At 38.6% G+C, this 21,949-nt stretch overlaps 1 protein-coding gene across 4 annotated transcripts in view; it reads right to left on the reverse strand.

Moving 5' to 3' along the window:
• Positions 1–21,949, reverse strand: part of STK32B (serine/threonine kinase 32B) — a 474,254-nt gene that overhangs the window by 186,963 nt on the left and 265,342 nt on the right. The window lies entirely within an intron of this gene.

Raw genomic sequence — 21,949 nt, forward strand, 5'->3', positions numbered from 1 at the left:
TTAAGCCCTATTTAGTCCACCACCCATTCTTCCAACAAAATTTCCAAAGGACTACATTGCTTCTTTGGAGCTACTGTTGCAGAAGTTGACAGCAATGCACAATGGTGGGAGAGATGTATGGAGGCAAAGTCAAAGCCTCTGTCCCAAGGGCGAACATGAATCAGCAAGCAAGGGGTTCACAGGGCAGGGAAGGAAGGGTTTATGGGGTGGGATCATAGTCTCCAGGCCTGCTATGACAAACACCACAGGATGAAACACCAGACGATGATTGACAACAACAGCAATTGACAGTCTCACAATTTTGGAGGTTTAAGTGTGTTTTAGTTTGTAAAAGCTGCTAGAAGGTACTATACCTGAAATGGAATGGCTCTTAGAAAGGGAATTTATGGGCCAAGATAGTGGTTTAGCAATGTGCGTGTTTTAGTTCGCCCTCCAGATAAACTGCTAAGTAACCAGAAACAGTACAGAACAGCTTCTGGGGCCACATCAGTGACCAGACTCACAGCATACCCCAGTCTGGACCAGCTGAACTGGCTGCAAGCCTCCCCAGAACCGTGAGTACCCCAAGCCGCGGCAGCCGGCACCCCTCCCCCACAGGCTGCTTCCCAGTGGGGAAAGGAAAGAGAATTTAACAGCAGCAGGGGCTGAACCCAACCAACCACCAGTTGTGGCATTAATTAACAAATTCTGACTACTAAAAATAGGCCCCCAGCTCAGGTGAACCTGGTCAAAGCAGAGGTCGCTCATTGGGCGAATGGAAAAAGAAAAGAAACAGAGGTTTTTGTGGCTGTGTTTCTACAAAGGCTTGACTGCCTCTGGATTAAGTGGCAGGACTTCTCAGGCTGCAACTGCCCCAGGCATAGGCAGAAACAAATCCTTTCAGGGCTTGTTTCCAGCCCTTCCACAGGGGAGAGGTGGAGCCCAACTCAGGTGGAATCCCTCCCTCAAGGAATTCAGACCCCAGGGCTTGGTAATTTGAAGCCATTAAAACCAGCCTACAACCTCTCCTCTGTCTCCACCATGCCCCCAGCAGGTAGAGCTTTCCAAAGTTAAAGGTGCTGCATCATCTTATGTGGGTGGGACCCACAGGCAGACAAGCACCACATACTGGGCAGGATAAGAAAAACAGAGTCCAGAGACTTTACAGGAAAGTCTTTTAACCTGCTGGGTCTCACCCTCAGGGAAAACTGATGCAGGTGACTCCTTCTCCCTGATAGGAGGCCAGCTTGTTTGGGAAAACCCGGCTGGGGTCTATAATACCAATGTAGACCCTCCTAAGGGTGGGGGGAAAAAGGCACCGTACAAGCAGGGCAAGAAACAAGAAAACAAAAACCAAAAAATTCTCTGTTAAACAAAACCTAAGCTAGAGATCCAGAAAAACCTGAACTGAATGTCAAAGAACAGATAGACAACAAATTTATCCAGCAAGAAAATACTAGGTAAGAGAAGTGAAAGCAATCTCCAGAATAAACTAATTAAGGTAATTAAATGTCTAGACACCATCAAAAAATAACAAATCACACCAGCAAAATTAAAGATATGGCCCACTCAAAGGAACAAACCAACAATTCCAATGAGATACAGGAGCTGAAACAATTAATTCAGAATATACGAACAGACGTGGAAAATCTCATCAAAAACCAAATCAATGAATTGAGGGAGGATATGAAGAAGGCAAGGAGTGAACAAAAAGAAGAAACGGAAAATCTGAAAAAACAAATCACAGAACTTATGGGATTGAAAGACAGTAGAAGAGGGATGAAAAAAACAATGGAAACTTACAATGGTAGATTTCAAGAGACAGAACATAGGATTCTGAACTGGAGGTTGGAACATCTGAAATCCGACAAGAAACAGAAACTATAGGGAAAAAAAATAGAAAAATATGAGCAGGGACTCAGGGAATTGAATGATAATATGAAGTGCACAAATATACGTATTGTGGGTGTCCCAGAAGGAGAAGAGAAAGGAAAAAGAGGAGAAAAACTAATGGAGGAAATTATCACTGAAAATTTCCCAACTCTTAAGAAAGACTTCAAATTACAGATCCAAGAAGTGCAGCATACCCCAAAGAGAATAGATCCAAATAGATGTACTCCAAGCACTTACTAATCAGAATGTCAGAGGTCAAAGAGAAAGAGAGGATCTTGAAAGCAGCAAGAGAAAAGCAATCCACTACATACAAGGGAAACCCAATAAAACTATGCTTAGATTTCTCAGCAGAAACCATGGAGGCGAGAAGACAGTGGGATGATATATTTAAATTACTAAAAGAGAAAAACTGCCAACCGAGAATTCTATACCCAGCAAAATTGTCCTTCAAAAATGAGGGAGAAATTAAAACATTTTCAGACAAAAATCACAGAGAATTTGTGACCAAGAGACCAGCTCTGCAAGAAACACTAAGGGGAGCACTAGAGACAAATACGAAAACACAAATGAAAGAGGTGTGGAGAAGAGTGTAGAAAGAAGGAAAATTAGATGTGACATATGCAATCCAACAGGCAAAATGGTAGAAGAAAGTACTACCTGTACAGTAATAACACTAAATGTTAATGGATTGAATTCCCCAATCAAAAGACACAGACTGGCAGAATGGATTAAAAAACAGGATTCATCTATATGCTGTCTACAGGAAACAAATCTTAGACCCAAAGATAAACATAGGTTGAAAGTGAAAGGTTGGGAAAAGATATTTCGTGCAAATAACAATCAGAAAAGAGGAGGAGTAGCTATACTAATATCCAACAAATTAGACTTCAAATGTAAAACACTTAAAAGAGACAACGAAGGATACTATGTCCTAATAAAAGGAACAATTCAGCATGAAGACATAACAATCACAAATATTTATGCACCAAACCAGAATGCTCCAAAATACATGTGCCAAACACTGAAAAGAGAAATAGACACATCTGCCATAATAGTTGGAGACTTCAATTCCCCACTCTCATCAATGGACAGAACATCTAGACAGAGGGTCAATAAAGAAACAGAATTTGAATATTACAATAAAAGAGCTGGACTTAACAGACATTTATAGGACATTACACCCCACGGCAGCAGGATACACCTTTTTCTCAAGTGCTCATGGATCATTCTCAAAGATAGACCATATGCTGGGTCACAAAGCAAGCCTCAATAAATTTAAAAAGATTGAAATCACACAAAACACTTTCTGAGATCATAAAGAAATGAAGTTGGAAATCAATCATAGGCAAAGCACCAGAAAATTCACAAATATGTCGAGGCTCAACAACACACTATTAAACAACCAGTGGGTCAAGGAAGAAATTACAGGAGAAATCAATAAATATCTGATTAGATATTACATGTGACATATACAATCCAAAAGGCAAAATGGTAGAAGAAAGTACTACCCGTACAGTAATAACACTAAATGTTAATGGATTGAACTCCCCAATCAAAAGACAGACTGGCAGAATGGATTTAAAAACAGGACCCATCTATATGCTGTCTACAGGAAACACATCTTAGACCCAAAGAATAAACATAGGTTGAAAGTGAAAGGTTGGGAAAAGATATTATATGCAAATAACAATCAGAAAAGAGCAGGAGTAGCTACACTAATATCCAACAAATTAGACTTCAAATGTAAAACCATTAAAACAGACAAAGAATGAAAATGAAAACACAGCTTGTCAAAACTTATGGGATGCAGCAAAGGCAGTGCTAAGAGGGAAATTTATTGCCCTAAATGCCTATATCAAAAAAGAAGAAAGGGAAAAAATTCAGGAATTAACTGTCCACTTGGAAGAACTAGAGAAAGAACAGCAAACTAACCCCAAAGCAAGCAAAAGGAAAGAAATAACAAAGATTAGAGCAGAATAAACGAAATTGAGAACATGAAAACAATTGAGAAAATCAATAAAACCAGAAGCTGGTTCTGTGAGAAAATCAATAAGATTGATGGGCCCTTAGCAAGTTGACAAAAAGAAGAAGAGAGAGGATGCAAATAAATAAGATCAGAAATGGAAGAGGAGACATAACCACTGACCCCACAGAAATAAAGGAAGTAATAACAGGATACTATGAACAATTTTATGCCAATAAATACAACAATGTAGATGAAATGGACAACTTCCTAGAAAGGCATGAACAATCAACTTTGACTCAAGAAGAAATAGACGACCTCAACAAACAAATCACAAGTAAAGAAACTGAATCAGTCATTCAAAAGCTTCCCAAAAAGAAAAGTCCAGGGCCAGATGGCTTCACATGTGAATTCTACCAAACATTCCAGAAAGAATTATTACCAATCCTGCTCAAACTCTTCAAAAAAAATGAAGAGGAGGGAAAGCTACCTAATTCATTCTATGAAGCCAACATTACCCTCATACCAAAACCAGGAAAAGATATCACAAAAAAAGAAAACTACGGACCAATATCTCTAATGAATATAGATGCAAAAATCCTCAACAAAATTCTAGCAAATCGAATCCAGCAACACATTAAAAGAATTATACATCATGACCAAGTGGGATTCATTCCAGGTATGCAAGGATGGTGCAACATAAGAAAATCAATTAATGTAATACACCATATCAACAAATCAAAGCAGAAAAATCATATGATCATCTCAATTGATGCAGAGAAGGCATTTGACAAAATTCAACATCCTTTTCTGTTGAAAACACTTCAAAGTATAGGACTAGAAGGGAACATCCTTAAAATGATAAAGGGAATAGATGAAAAACCCACAGCTAATATCATCCTCAACGCGGAAAAACTGAAAACTTTCCACCTAAGATCAGGAGCAAGACAAGGATGTCCACTATCACCACTTAGACAAGAAAAAGAAATACAAGGCATCAAAATTGGAAAAGAAGAAGTAAAACTATCACTGTTTGCAGATGATCTGATAGTATATGTCGAAAACCCTGAAAAATCCACAGCAAAACTACTAGAGCTAATAAACGAATACAGCAAAGTGGCATGTTACAAGATCAACACTCAAAAATCTGTAGGGTTTCTATACACTAGTAATGAACAATCTGAGGAGGAAATCAAGAAACGAATTCCATTTAGAATTTCAACCAAAAGAATAAAATATTTGGGAATAAATTTAACTAAAGGGAGAAAAGACCTATACAAAGAAAACTACAAGAAATTGTTAAAAGAAATCACGAAAGACCTAAATAGATGGAAGGGCATACCGTGTTCATGGATTGGAAGACTAAATATAGTTAAGATGTCAATTCTACCTAAATTGATTTACAGATTCAATGCAATACCAATCAAAATCCCAACAACTTACCTTTCAGAAACAGAAAAACCAATAACCAAATTTATCTGGAAGGGCAGGGTGCCCCGAATTGCTAAAAGTATCCTGAGGAAAAAAAACGAAGCTGAAGGTCTCACGCTGCCTGACTTTAAGGCATATTATGAAGCTACAGTGGTCAAAACAGCATGGTACTGGCATAAAGATGGATATGTTGACCAATGGAATCGAATAGAGTGTTTAGATATAGACCCTCTCATCTATGGACATTTGATCTTTGATAAGGCAGTCAAACCAACTCACCTGGGACAGAACAGTCTCTTCAATAAATGGTGCCTAGAGAACTGGATATCCATATGCAAAAGAATGAAAGAGGACCCATATCTCACACTCTATACCAAAGTTAACTCAAAATGGATCAAAGATCTAAACATTAGGTCTAAGACCATAAAACAGTTAGAGGAAAATGTAGGGAAATATCTTATAAATCTTATAATTGGAGGTGGTTTTATAGACCTTACACCCAAAGCAAGAGCACTGAAGAAATAAATAAATAAATGAGAGCTCCTCAAAATTAAACACTTTTGTGCATCAAAGAACTTCATCAAGAAAGTAGAAACACAGCCTTCAGAATGGGAGACAATATTTGGAAACGACATATCAAATAAAGGTCTAGTATCCAGAATTTATAAAGAGATTGTTCAACTCAACAACAAAAAGACAGCCAACCCAATTACAAAATGGGAAAAAGACTTGAACAGACACTTCTCAGAAGAGGAACTACAAAAGGCCAAAAGGCACATGAAGAGATGCTCAACTTCCCTGGCCATTAGAGGAATGCAAATCAAAACCACAATGAGATACCATCTCACACCCACCAGAATGGCCATTATCAACAAAACTGAAAATGACAAGTGCTGGAGAGGACGTGGAGAAAGAGGCACACTGATCCACTGTTGGCAGGAATGTCAAATGGTGCAATGCTGTGGAAGGCAGTTTGGTGGTTCCTCAAAAAGCTAAATATAGAATTGCCATATGACCCGGCAATACCATTGCTAAGTATCTACTCAAAGGACATAAGAGCAAAGACACAAATGGACATTTGCACACCAATGTTTATAGCAGCATTATTTACAATTGCAAAGAGATGGAAACAGCCAAAATGTCCATCAACAGATGAGCGGTTTAACAAACTGTGGTATATACATACGATAGAATATTATGCAGCTCTAAGACAGAATGAAGTTATGAAGTTTGTAACAACATGGATGGACCTTGAGGACATTATGCTGAGTGAGATTAGCCAGAAACAAAAGGACAAATACTGTATGGTCTCACTGATATGAAGTGACATTAGTGAATAAACTTGGAATATTTCGTTGGTAACAGAGACCATCAGGAGATAGAAATAGGGTACGACATTGGGTAATTGGAGCTGAAGGGATACAGACTGTGCAACAGGACTGAATGTAAAAACCCAGAAATGGACAGCATAATACTACCTAACTGTAATACAATTTTGTTAAAACACTGAATGAAGCTGCATGTGAGAATGATAGAGGGAGGAGGGCTGGGGGCATAAATGAAATTATAAAGAAATATAAATATTAAAGATTGAGATGGTATAATCTAGGAATGCCTAGAGTATATAATAATAGAAACTAAATGTACAAATTTTAAAAATGTTTTTGCATGAGGAAGAACAAAGGAATTCATTATTGCAGGGTGCTGAAAATAGATGGCAATTCATATTTTAAAATGTCACCTTATGTGTGAGACTAAAGCAAAAAATGTTTATTTGGTACAAAATTTATATTTTGACTAGTGCATTTCCTAATGTAACTTATGTAGATAGTTTGATTGAACACCATCAGTACTTGGAATCTCAGGTAGGACATGAGATTTTGTTGGTTTGCCCAGAGTGATGCCCCGATGAATTCCAGAGTGATTCGATCAGTGAGTGGAAAAGTATTTGCAAAGCCCCCTTGGGGGAATGGTGAGAATGGGGAGAAATTCAACTTCCCCAAGTTGAATTCTTGATAGTCTCACAAGCAGTGTGAACAACCAACGCTGTAGGCTGAGCCTCCAGTCTTGGGGTTTGTTCATATGAAACTTAACCCCATAAAGGATAGGTCAAGTCTACTTAAAATTTAGGCCTAAGAGTCACCCCCAAGAGAGCCTCTTTTGTTGCTCAGAGGTGGCCTCTCCCTCCAGCCAACACAACAAGCAATCTCACCACCCTCCCCCTGTCTAAGTGGGACATGACTCCCAGGGGTGTGGACCTTCCTGGCAACATGGGACAGAAATCCTAGAATGAGCTGAGACTCTGCATCAAGGGATTGAGAAAAACCCTAGAATGAGCTGAAACTGAGCATCAAGGGATTGAGAAAACCTCCACCAAAAGGGGGAAGAGTGAAATGAGACAAACTGTCAATGGCTGACAGTTTCCAAACAGAGTCAAGAGGTTATCCTGGAGGTTATTCTTATGCACTGAGTAGATATCACCTTGTTATTCAAGATGTAAGGGAGAGGCTGGAGGGAACTGCCTGAAAATGGAGCTGTGTTCCAGTAGCCATGTTTCTTGAAGATGATTGAATAATGATATAGCTTTCACAATGTGACTGTGTGATTGTGAAAACCTTGTGTCTGATGCTCCTTTTATCTACCTTGTCAACAGAAGAGTAGAATATATGGAATAAAAATAAATAATAGGGGGAACAAATGTTAAAATAAATTTAGTTTGATATGCTAGTGATCAGTGAAAGTGAGGGGTAAGGGGTATGGTATGTACAATTTTTTTTTCTGTTTTCATTTTATTTTTTTTCTATTGTCTTTTTATTTCTTTTTCTGAATGGATGCAAATGTTCTAAGAAATGATGAATATGCAACTAAGTGATGATATTGTGAATTACTGATTATCTATGTTAATTTTTATTTCATTTGTTGATTTTTTTAATTAATAAATAAATGAATGGCAACATTATTTTTAAAAATAATGAAAAAAAGGGAATTTACTAAGTTGCAAGTTTACACTACTAAGGCCATGAAAATGTCCAAATTAAGGCACCAACAAGAGGTTACCTTCATTTAAGAAAGGCTGATGCCATCCAGAACATCTCTGTCAGCTGGGAAGGCAAGCGGCTGGTGTCTGCTGGCTTCTGGACACCTCTCAGCTGGGAAAGCACATGGTGATGTCTGCTAGCTTTCCCTCCTCATTTCATAAGGTTTCCCCAGGGGCACCTTCCTTCCACATCTCCAAAGGTCTCTGGCTGTGTGGGCTCTGTTGGTTCTAAACCTTTTCCAAAATGGTTTCCTCTTAAAGAGCTCCAGTAAGCAACCTCACCTTGCATGTGTAGAGACACATCTCCATGGAAATCATCTAATCAAAAATTACCACCCATCACTGGGTGGGTCAGATCTCGATGGAAACAATAAGAAAGATACTGCCCAGCAATATTGAATAAAGATTAAAGAACGTGGCTTTTCTGGGGTACACAACAGATTCAAAGTGGCACAAAGTCCAACATCAAGGTATTGGCAGGGCTTGCTTCTCCCAGAGTCTGCAGTAGTAGTCCAGCCATCCTCTACCACATGATAGTCTCACTCAGCTCCTCTCTGCTACTCTGATTTCTGCTGACTTCTTCTTCCATGTCCAATTTCCTTTGCTTATAAGGACTCAGGCTATATTGGGTTAAGGCCCACCCTTAATCAGTTTGACCACACCTTAACTAATAATAACATCTTCAAAAGTCCTATTTACGAATGGCTTCACACCCACAGGAAGGTGGATTAAAACTTGAGCATTTCTTTGTAGGGGACATGAGTCAACCCCCACCAGATGGCAAAGGTGTGAAACAATCCTGGAAGGGGACACACCTCCTCCAAGAAGTCTTATGATCATTCTCCTGGGCCAGATGACAGAGTGCCTGGGTATGGACTGCCAGAAGAAGATATTTGCATTACTCAGTGGCAATTTTGAATAAAATGAAAGCAACAGACTCTTGAAATCATGAGTAGAAAACAACATGGTCTGACGAATTGGAATAGAATCAGTCCACTCTCCATCTCTTCAGTATAATGAAAGAACAAGAAAGCAAGACCAGAAGGGACTAGGTTGAATCATTGGTTTCCTTATCTCTCAGCACCGTTTTACATTATATCATTGGTTTATTTCTCTGAATATCACCTATTTTCCCCACTAGCATGTCAGCCCCATGATACCTGGGTTGTTCATGGCCTTGTTGGCAAATAATAGATGCTCAGTAAATATTTGCTTCATGAATAAATTTAATTTCTTTCTGTAATTTTAAGAATATTATTAAAGGTGAAACACTGCAGAAAACCCAATACCCTCATTTTAAAAGCAACAAAATGGCAGCTCCTGGATATAAAGATCACAGGCCCAGTCAAGGCAGGGCTCAAACTAAACTTTGAAGCTTCTGACCTCAGCTTAGTCCTTAAAAAGACTTGGATGAATCCAAGGTAGAGTCTCAGACCAAACATCAGATTTGTAGTTCCCTTGCCTGCTTCTGGGTCTTCCTGCTCTCTTCTTCCTCCCCAAACCCTGGCTCCTCCAGGCCAATTCTCGCATGTCATGGTGCATGCTGCCTGTCACACTGCTGGACACCCTCCAGATACCTGACAGAGTATTCCAGGCTGACTTCTCACACCAGCTTATCTCTGGGCCCTTAGCAGTCCAGAGCACTGATCCCAAATCATCTACTGGCCCTGAATCCTTATCTCAGGTGCTAATTCTGGGTGGATCTAAATAAAGACACTTCATAGGCGGCCAGGAGGATTAAATGGGTTGATCCATGAACCTGTTTTGATCAGTGCCTGGCACACAGTGAGTTTCACTAAATGATCAAAGTTATCAACGTTGCTGTTTTAATTATGATGTGTATTACTCATCTTCAGGATGGAGCCTCAATGTCCTTTCTACCTAGAAACCTCTTTCCTCCAAAGCTGGGCAGGCCGTCCTTCCATGTGCTCTTCTGGGCATACCCCACCCTGGCCCCTACCACATTGTACAGCCTACTTTTAGACAATATGGAGTTGTTATTTTGGATCTTCCTAAAAGTGATCAATGTTCAGTATAGAAAACCATGATAAAATAAATCACTACATTCCAAAGTCCCCAACACCCCAGCACCCAGGGTTTCTTTCCAGGTTGACATTTTACAGATGCAGTAAACACCTTTCAGGGCACTCACCACCGATTTCCCAACCCTCTGGGCATGTGGCAGCATGGCCCTTTTTGGCAGCTGTGATCAGCTCTGGGTCATGAGTTATGAGTAGAAGTGAGGGACACATGCAGGAGCAAAATCACACTCCAGACAGGGCATGCAAACTTACAACCCACCCCCACCCCAACAATGATCACACTCCAGTGTAAATGACCTGTTGGTTTGCTTGCTTGCTTGTTTTCACCAGGCACTGATGCTTGAGCTCATGGAAGATGGGAATCTCATCTTTTTATTAAAACAGGTCATCTGCCACATTCTATGATCCCAATTAATGTCTGGTAAATAACTAGCTCTCTAAAATACCTCACAAGGAGCCATTCTGAAAGCAAGGAGATCCGAACTGTCTACTGTTCTGCTATGCCTTGGAAATTGAAAGATGTCAATTAAATTATGCCTCCTCACATAGTCTTATTTTTTCCCCTTTATTAAGAAATAAAAAAATATTCTTATTCTCTTGTTTTCTGGGGACTAAAGTACAAAATCAATAGCTCTGATGCACGTCCATTAGATGTTTAAGGCTTAGGTTGCAGAATTCCCACCTAAGCCATAAGCTTAATTTTTTTCAGTGGGACTGGGAGAAAAAACACATTGGATTCTAATACCAGTTTTGCCAATTCCCACCACAATTATGGAACCTCCCAGTCTCCTTTTTCTTACCTGTTAAATTGAGTAAGAAAGGGAAGGAGGGAAGGAGACAGACTTAAGGTTGATTGAAAAGATAAAAGAAATTGATGCAAGTAAGGGCTTAGTATAGGTGGCCACTTGGCCACCTAATAAATGTAGCCATTCATAATTTGTAACACTGTTACGAGAACACACCACCTGGAAATAGGCATCCTATTCTGCAGCCTGCTAGATCCTGTTTCCCAAAGCAGGGCACGTACAGCACCAAGGTGTACGTGAGCTTGGCATGTGCGGCTCATCATGGAATCAAAGAACCTTAAGTCACATAGCAAGAAAGTCTGTTTCAGGTTTCTTTATGTATTTTCTGATTCTGTTGATGTCAGGTTGACATTAGGCCTACCGTGTGTGCCACACCTTTCTGTCTTTTGACAAAGCAAGAGAAGGCCTCAGGATCAGAAACTTTGGCAGATGACTATTTTTGTTTCTGACTTGAATTGTAAAATATTAATAGGATTTCTCTATTTATTTTGACAGTTACCTTCAATTATGGCAAATGATACTGAACTTCCATGTGCTGTTAGAATGTTAAGTTAGCTTTAAAAGTAAAGTTAAGTGAACCGCGGTTGAAAGAAAAATATTAAATAAATAATACTACGGGCAATAGGAAGAAATGGTAGATGTTAAGAAGGCAGCTCTCTAGAGCCACCAGTGGAAATGGAGTGTCTGACTTGGGGAAACTGCTATGGGGCTTGTCAATTTGGTTCATTAAATGGAGCTAATAGCCCTCAAGGCTGTCATAAACACTGGGAGAGTTGACAAATGTCAAACACAGCACCTAGTATGTCTTTCATAAAAGCTTTAAAATTAAACAACTGAAAATCCCTCCAACCTTTGCTCCCACCCTCCAACTACTTCTCCCTTTTCTTCTCTCCACATACCTGCCACCTGAAACATTGTTTTAAAACCCGGTCTTTTGCTTAAAATCTTCAATATGTGTCTATTTGTCCATTTTAAGGTCCAAATGTCTCAGTGCTGTATATCATCCCATCTCTCTTCACAGGCATGCAGCATTATAGAATTGTTGGCAGTTTTTCTTAACACAGTCATTTCATACATTTGCTTCTCTCCATTTAGAATGCCTTGTTTCTTAACCAACTGGTCAACCTCGTCATCTTTAACAAATCTGCATGTGTCTCCTCCTCTAGAAAATGGTCCCGACTCCTCTAGACAGAATTACAGACAGGCTATCCCCTAAGAGGTACTCAGAATACTTAATGCATTCAAAAATAGCTGGAGTGTAATTATTCATACGATTATTTCCTCCACTAGATTGCTTGTGTAGAGATCTTAGTATTAATTACTCTGTTTTCCCCAACCCCTAAACTACTTTCATTTTATGTAAAACATTGTTACTGCATGTAATCAATATATAATAAACTGTACATGTGTAAAGTGTGCACAATCAGATAAACTTAGACATGCATAGAAACACCCATGAAGCCATCATCACAATCAAGATTGTGCACATGTCCGTCACCCCCTAAGGTTTCCCCATTCCCTTAGCAATCTATCCCTCCCAGCTTTCCCCTCTGCATCATCCTCAGGCTACTGCTGATCTGCTTTCTGTCAACCTTCCAGCAGCATGCCCAAGCATTATTGAGTCAACAAGCATCCTCTTTAGTCTCTATCCCCAAAAGAGTAGTGGCAGAGCTGCAAGCTGTTTGGAGATGCCCCATTTCCTTCCAGAGATGCTGACACTTTGGAATAGATGAACCATTCAAGTATTTTCTTTTCATTAAATAGTGGTACAGATAAAGTCTCCTTAGAGTGGATTGCCATTTACAATCATAAATGGATCCACTTTTTGGTTTCCTTACTCCACATTCTAGTGTAATTTTTTTTTTCTCTTTGGCTGCAAGATTGGATGAGACACCAGGGAACATGTATAACCTGAATATATGAATACATTTTATTTTAGTCCCAGATTTGTAATGTATTCTCCATGTGACTCTGGACAAGTCATTTAATCTGCCTGAGACTTCATTTCCTCTGGGAACACTAACCCAGGAAAGCAATGACTAAGCATATCGAAGATACAGGAGTCCCCTAGCCACACATGAGGCTTGCATAACCACAAACTCCCATGTAAGAGAATTTGGAACTTAGAGGGAAAATGGAGTGGCGCAGGAAGGACTTAAAGTCACAGAGTCTAATAAATATTTTTCCTTTTATTCAATTTTAAATATATATAAAGATTGAACTGAATTTAAGAGCATTCAAAGGCATTGCACCCAACCCAACTCAACAATAACAGATACTGGACAATTCTGCCTCATTTACCACCCATTACTCACTAGGAATCTTTCAGTTCTTCCTCACTCACAGTTTCAACAGCTGATTGAAAATGTGGTCACTTCTTGGCAAAAAAATTACACATTTTCAGTACAACATTCTCCAACCAAGCATTCTACACCACCCTGGCTTCATAGTCCACGAGTCTATTTTCTGGTTCCCCTCCCACCTCTTGGTGCCCACAGAATCTGGAAGTTTGAGATGAGGCACGCTCTGGTTGGTCTTTATTTAACCTGCTTTGCAGCAGGCAAAAAATGTATTTAAAAATACATGATCGAATCTCAGGCAAAAGTTGCTGGAGGTTGAAAAGAAATTACATGTACAGTAACTTTATATAGCTGATCAAACATTTTCAAACTCTTCCTCTCATTTCACTTTGTGAAGTCAATAAACCTACTACCTCCAGTGTAGAGAAAGGAAGCTGAGCCTCAGAAAGGCCAAGGGGGAATGCTGAAAATCACAGAGGTGGAGGCAAGGGGCCCACACCCAGACTGCCGTTTCAGTTTTGGGGCTCCTTTAGGCAGGTCAAGCTGGGAGAGAGCTGCGACTGAGACAAAGCACTGACTTAATAGAAGCCTAAATTATTTTGCTTCAAACTATGGACAAGATTTTAGGCTTTCATTCTCTGCTCTTCAGTGTTTGCAACAGAGTCCTCTGATTTCTTCACCTCTTCTCAGAGTTCACATCACCTCTCAATTGAGTTCCATCTGTGAATTTAATTAACCAGCTGCTGCTGTGGGCTTCCAGATCATTAATTAAGATATTCATTGAAACCAGACCTAACCCTTTTACCCTCAGCCATTTCCTGGAGACTTTCTTGGAGCTCTGAAAATAAATATTTATTTTAACCTCACGCACTATATGCTCAATTTTCAAAGTGAGTTTTATAACTGCACTCTCTCAAAAAGTCTATTTCTCCAGAGGTAGATTGTGAGGTAGCTATAACTATGTTTTGTCAAAATCCAAACAGAAGAAAATGCCTTCAAATGTTGTTAATGCCATTGCTACTATTAGTATTAGGTAATTAGAAAAATTACTCATAAAATTCGCTATAGTGTCCTTGGTTTAAATCCCAAATTGACCAACTAATATATACCAGGAGACTAAACATGCCCATCTACCTCTCCCTTCTGTGTACAAATCCAACATCTAGAAAGTTACTTCAAATAACTAAGTCAAAATAAGGGAAAACGTGTATGCACAAAGACACTTGTCTTTTATATACAGCTAATGATTAGACCCCATCCAGTTACTTAACAATAGGAGAATGGGTAAGTATATTTTGGTACATGTTTATTTGAGAATATTATGCTGCTATCAATATTAATAATATGCAATGACAAGGGAAACACTTGGGTTAAAATATCAAGTTGAAAAATAAAGATGATAAAAAATATAAAACCTACAATAATTGCAAAATATAAGTGTAAATCTATATGAATAAGGACCGAAATAACAAGGGAAAAAAAGACAATAGTCTATTTAGAGTTACAGGATTGTGGGGAGGTTTATTTGTGTATTTAATTTTAGGTAAATATAAATGCAACTAATAAAGGCAAGACTGAAGTAACTAAAAGTATTTTAGAAACAACTTATTGTTCATGGTTTGGTTTAGGATACCTGCACCCATAGCTGTCTGTAGCAGATGTTGTCATGTCTACCCATAACCTTCTGATCCCATCATTTGAGGCACTTCTAACTGCCAGAGGCTGGGGTTCCGTGCCTGGGAATTGTTTCCTAGAGCTGCAGAGGTCCGAGCACAGGTTGGAAAGTCAAGAAACTGACATATCTTCAATGACTTTCCGAAATTATTCTATAAACACGCCAGGCTGCCCACCTCTGAGGTATTCCGCACGATTTCCCAGATTCCATCAAACACACCAAAGCAGCTCAATGGAGGAAGGAAAGTTTCTCCAATGTCTGGGGCTGGAACACTGATAACCATAAGAGAGAAAAGAAATGTCAATTTCTATCCCACATCACACACAACAGATAATTTGACATGGAGCCTTGATCTATGGTTTTCTAGAGGAAACAAGGAAGGCTACCTCTGTGATCTGGATGTAGGTAGTGGTTTCTTAGACATGGGGTAGGAAGCCATGAACATAAAGAAGAAAAACTTATAAACCTTACTTCATCAAAATTAAAAACTTCATTATCAAACTATCATTATGAAAATGAAAAGAAAGTCACATATTGGGATAAAATATTCATGAGATATGTAAAGAATTTCTACAACCCAACAATTTAATAAAATGTTTAAATGGCCAAAGATTTGGACAGACGTTTCACAAAGGAAGATACATGAATGCTAATAAGTACATGAAAAGGCTCATCATTAATCCCTCCAAGAAAAGGAAATTAAAACCACAAAAAATTTGAGTATATATGCTGACTAGAAAGGCTATAATTAAAAAGACTGACAATACAAAGTTCATAAGGCAGTGGAGCGACCACAAATCTTGTAGATTGCTCTTAGGGGTATAAAGTCATATGATCACTTTGGCAAATAGTTCAGCATTTCTTATAAAGTTAAGCATGCATTTATCCTAAGACATGCAATTCTATTCCAAGATGTTTACCCAAGAGAAGCAAAAGCACATGTTTACAAAAAAGACATATACAAGAATGTTCACAACAGCATTATTCATAATAGACCCAAACTGTAAACAATCCAAATGTCTATCAACAAGAGAATGGATTATCAAATCGTGGTATTTTCATATGGTGGAATACTACACAGTAATAAAAAAGGAATGCACTCCTGCTTCATACAACAGTATGAATGTCAAAATCATTATGGTAAGTGAAAGAAGCCAGGTAATATTTAAATGGCCAAAGGTATAATCTTTCCACTTATGTGAAATTCCAGAATAGGTGAGACTAATCTATGGTGATAGAAAGAAGAACAATGGTTGCTTAGACGGTAGTGATTGGGATTGACAAGGAAGGTGCATGGAATAAATTTTGGGGGTGATGGAAATATTCTATGACTTGATTAGAGTGTGGGTTATTATATGGGTATATTTGTCAAAACTGATTAGACTAATTTGGTCAAAACTGATCAAACTGTACATATATTATGATTGTGCATAACATCATATGTAAAATATACTTCAAGAAAAAAGAAAATAACTATGCCATCCAATACAGCGACATGCTGTCCTGACAAGGTTTCATTCTCCCAGGCAGTGTGATGATTTGCCTGTACAAGTCATGTTTGGGGATATTAAGTAGAACATCTTCCTCATTTCCCTGAGGAGATGGACACCAACAACCCCCCAACAGAATGTTGACATTCACTGAGTTCTGGAGGGAGGGACTGATGGGAGCAGAGCTGCAGTGGCTTTAGGAGGCTGGGTACAGTGTGATCTTGTCATCATCTGGGACCAGTATGAGACAAAACCAGGTCTCCGACACTCCCTAACACTCTGGGTGACACATATGAGCCTACCTTGATCCCATGGTCCTCCCAGCTATATAGAGTTCCATCTTTCTTCACTTCCTTAGGGAGCACCAAGTCATGTCAGCTCACATTTTCTGAGCCCCTGCTAATGTCGGGCCTGGTAACACAGATTCTGCTCTTTAGGAGCTTATAGTCTGGAATTACACACCAGAAACTGCATGCTGAATTTAACCAACCTTCTCCTAGGGTCACTTATAATTGTTTTAAGTTGCTTCTAATCATTTCTATTCATTGCAGAGGTTTAACTTGGTCTTGGAGAATGAGTAGGAAGGTCCAGGCAAAGGTAAGAGGGGAAAAGGAAGAGAAGAACTGCAGATCTCAAGCCATGTAGAGGTCAGAGGACATTTGGGGAATGTAAGTCCCTCTCTTAGGATGGGGCATGGGATGAGTGTGGACATAGCAGAGGAGAGGTGGGAGGGGTAAGGATGGTGAGAACACAATGGACCTTAACAACCAGCCTAAGGATTTTACTTGATCCCCAAAATCAAAGGATAGCAAATCAAATGTTTGCAAATTGACATCAGCAGATTTGTGTTTTAGAAAGACCATTTTTTTCTTTCTGAGTATTTGTTGCCTTATGTATTCAAATCATGGATATCTATTCTTATTGGTTTAGGAGACATCGTCTACTAAAGACCACAGGAACTGAATATAAACCAGAGGCAGCTGATGATATCTCATTGAGTTTTGTCAGCTGTAGATACCTTGGCTCTTTCAATAATTATCCTTTGGGGCTTGGCTCAGCTTTCTGATTCTTCCCTTCTGTCTGAGCACCGGGCTCTGGACAGATTCCTTGGCTTCAGCATGCCTTGCAGTAGGTATGCGTGCATGCGATTTTGCATAAATTCTCTAGCTTAGAGAACAACAACTGTCAGTAAGAAGCGGACCCATAAGACCAGAGTCTTAGAGTCTGGGGTGATGCAGGTGAAAACTCTACCACTCCATAGATACAGAGGTTCTGAACAAAACATAACCCAAAAATCGAAATAACCTACCCAAGCTCAAGAGTTAATAAAGTGAAAGAGTACAAGTGCCCCAAACCAAATAAGGCTTCTAGGCTTCTAACAAGTGGGAGATGAAGCTTGAGGCTCATAAACTCAGATATAGATTTAGAGATGGGGTACAGGTAGTCCAAATCAGGATAAAGAAAGAGGGCACTGGGGCAAGCGAAGTATGGCAAAGAGAAGCAAGCTCTTTCCTTGAAGTCTTGCAATATCTCTGTAAAATGTACTTAACAACCTGTTCATAGAGCCAGGGAAGTACAAAGAAACCTGGTAAATGGTGGGAAAAATCACCTGTGAGAAATTAAGTCTGCAAGACTACATCAAATGTAGCTGGAAAGTTTAATTCACACCATCCATCTGTTACAAGAATTTAACATGAAGACTAGTCTTGGATAAGTAAAAACTCTCCAAGCCCAGCAGAAGAAAAGGTGAAACACATCTACAACTCAGGAAACATAGGGAATACCTCTGCTGAAGATGAATTTTCTATAAAAAAAAATCTCAATAAACAGAGAAAAATGAACATAAACAGAGAAAAATGAACAATCTGGAAGGGAACTAAAGGATACTTAAAAGATTTAATGAAATAGAATTGAGATGGCAGAATGAGTTGCTCCAGGGCTCCATCCTCCTACAGAAACTTTAAGCAACAAATAAGAACAGGCAGAAACATTTTTCTCAAAGCTCCAGAAAACAGCTAATAGTTTATAGAAGTAACAGGGTGAGCAACAAACATGAAAAATGCAACTTAAAAAAATCGTGAGGTCTCATGGCATCCTTGCTGCCCCCTCCTCCATCCCAACGACAGCTTGGCACAGAGCCAGCACATGTTTTCTTGCAGGTCCCTGGTCCTGGTTCTGGATGGAGGAGTGGCCTTGTACACACACTGAGAGCATGTATGTCTGTGCTGATCTTTCTGGTAGTTGCCTAAAGGACTGAACCAGGACCCTTGTCACAGGCTCGCCACCCCAGACCTTGCCCTGTGCATAGAGATGGCTCACAGATCTCTCTTAGAGAACACTATAGGAGAACAATCAAATCAGCTTCCTCAAGCAAAGGACTGCTAGTTGTGGTAAACACAGTTAGCACCCTGGACCATGAGAAAACACTGTTTCCTAGGGGGGTGGGACAATCATAGTCACATAAATGGGGCATTCCTAGGGCCACACATGCTTACTCAGGACAAGACATATGTTAAAGAATACTGGGAAGAGCCTACACTTTTGTCTTAGGTTGTTTCCTAAACTCATTAAGACAGCTAAAAACTGAAGGAGAGCACGACTCAATCTGGATAGACTGGGAAACTGGAAAAGGTATTTTATTCCTTTTTTAAAGTTTATTTTCAGCTCCTAGCATTCACAAAAACCTCTGTCATAACATTGACTTGATAAAAGATTAAGAAATAGTCACCTCAATATTTAAATTCCAGAGATAACACATTTAAAATATCAAAATGTCCAGGTTGCAACAGAAGATTACAAAGCATACAAAGAAACAGGAAATTGTGGCTCTTGCAAAGGACCAGGATACACCAATAAAAATCATCAACAGGGAGGACCAGACATGGGGAAATCAGATGAAGATTTCTGAAAATTAGTCCTATATATGCTCAAAAGAGCTCATGAAAAACATGGACAAAGAACTAAAAGAAATCAGGAAACAATAGATGAATACAATGAGAGTATTAATAAAGATATAGAAATCATGAGAAGGAAGTGTTAGAGATTGAATCATGCCCTCACAAAAGGCAAGTTCAATTCCCAATCCCCCTTTCTGTGGTTGTGAACCTATTTTTAAATAGGACCTTTGAAGATGTTATTAGTTAAGTTGTGCCCAAACTGAATGGGGGAGGTCTTAATTCAAAATAGCTAAAGCCTTTATTAGCAAAGGAAATTGGATGCAGAAAGAGAGAAGCCACTGGGAGCAGTCAGAAACTGGAAGTCATTGCTGACATGGGCATTGCCATGAGACAGAATTGAAGAGAAAGCGTTGTCTTGCTGTTGCCTTAATCTTGGACTTCCCATAGCCTCACAACCTTGAGCCAGTACATTTCCATTGTTTAAATCAACCCATTGTGTGGAATTTGTTTTCGCAGCTGGACTCTAAAACAGGAACCAAACAAAGCTGAAGACCACAGCAGCATTTTTTTTTAATTCCCAGAGGTTCAATAGCATATTGGAGCTAGAAAAAGAAAGAATTGGTGAACTTGAAGATGAGATCATTGAAATAATCCAGTCTGAAAGCAAAAAGGGAAAAAATAATTAAAAAATGAATAGTGCTTAAGAAACCTATGGGACACAATCAAGCATGCCAATCTATCCTTTGTCAAGTTCCAAAAAAAGAAAAGAAAAAGTGGCAAAAATAATGACTGAAAACTTTCCAAATTTAATGAAGATATTAATATACATATTCAAAATGCTCAACAAACTCCAAACAGGAAAAACCCAAATAGACCCACACAAAACATACTATTATCAGCTCTCAAATGCCAAAGAAAATTCTGCAAGTTACAACAGAGGCAGCACTTCATGTACAAGGGAGCCACAATAAGATAAAGTGCCAATTTCTCATCAGAAACTATCGAGGAAAGAAGGCAATGGGTTGACATATTTAAAGTGCTGAAATGAAAAAAATTGCCAACCATGAATTCTATAACCTTCAAGACTGTCATTTGGAAATAAAGGAGAGATTAAGATTTTCCCTGATAAAAAGAAGCTGAGGGAGTTCATTACACTTACTGACCCATAAAGGAATGCTAAAGGGAGCTCTTTAGGTTGAAAAGAAAGGATACCAGCCAACAGATCAAAGCTGCATGAAGAAATAAAGATCTCTGGTAAATATAACACCATGGATAAATATAAATTGCAAAGTTATTGTATTTTTTTTTACTTATAACTATACCTTTTACTTACTACATGATCTAGAAGGCAAATGCATAAAAAGTAATGGTATATCAATGGTTTGGGACTCATAACACATAAATATGTAATTTGTGACAAGAATTACATAAAAGTGGGGGAACAAGAACTTAGCTTATGCATGCTACTAAAGTTAAGTTGGTCTCAAACCAAACAAGATTGTTATAGATTAAGGTTGTTAAATTTAGGCCACATGATCACACCAAAAAGAAAATCAGAAAATATGGATAGAGGAAATAAGGAGGGGTTCTAAATGGTTCACTACAAAGATACAAAAATAGGCACTAATGAAAGAATTGAGGTTCGAAAAAGGTCTAAACCTACAAAAAACAAAATGCCAGAAGAAAGCCCTGCATTATCAGGCAGAGGTGGTCAAAATGGACAAAACAAAACAAAACAAAAAAATGACCATACTATCTGCTATTCACAAGAGATTCACCTTAAATTTAAAAACACTATGCAAATAGTAATTTAAAAAGTGGGAATGTCTATATTATTATCAGCCAAAATAGTAAAGTCAAAAACTGTTGAAAGATGCTAAATATTGATGAAAGGGTGAATTCATCAAGAAGATATAACAATTATAAACATATATGCTCTTAACTCAGAGCCACAAAATATATGAAGCAAATGTTGACAGATCTGAAAGGAGAATAGATAGTTCTGTTTTAATAGTAGCAGGTTTCAACACACTTCAATAATAGATAGAACATATAGACAGGCAATCAGTAAGGAAACAGAGGAGTTAAATTAGACCTAGCAGATATATATAGGACATTCATCCAATAGCAGAGCAAAAATTATTTTCAAGTACACATAGAGAATTCTCTAGTATAGACCATATTTAGGTCACAAAAGAAGTTTCAACAAATTTGAAAAGATGGACGTTATACAGTATATCTACTCCAACTCCAATGAATCAAAGTTGCATTTTTAAAATTAAAAAAAATTTTTTTTCCAAGGGAGTAGGAATTGTATACAAATGACAGTAGACACTTACCTCTTTATTTTCATCTAAATGAAAGATAATTCAAGATGAATTTTCAAGAAAGAACAAAGGCTATAAACATAAGGAACTCTATCTTCCTTAATCTGCT

The sequence above is a fragment of the Tamandua tetradactyla genome, chromosome 19 (assembly GCF_023851605.1).
Source record: "Tamandua tetradactyla isolate mTamTet1 chromosome 19, mTamTet1.pri, whole genome shotgun sequence".
Classification (NCBI taxonomy): Eukaryota; Metazoa; Chordata; class Mammalia; order Pilosa; family Myrmecophagidae; genus Tamandua; species Tamandua tetradactyla.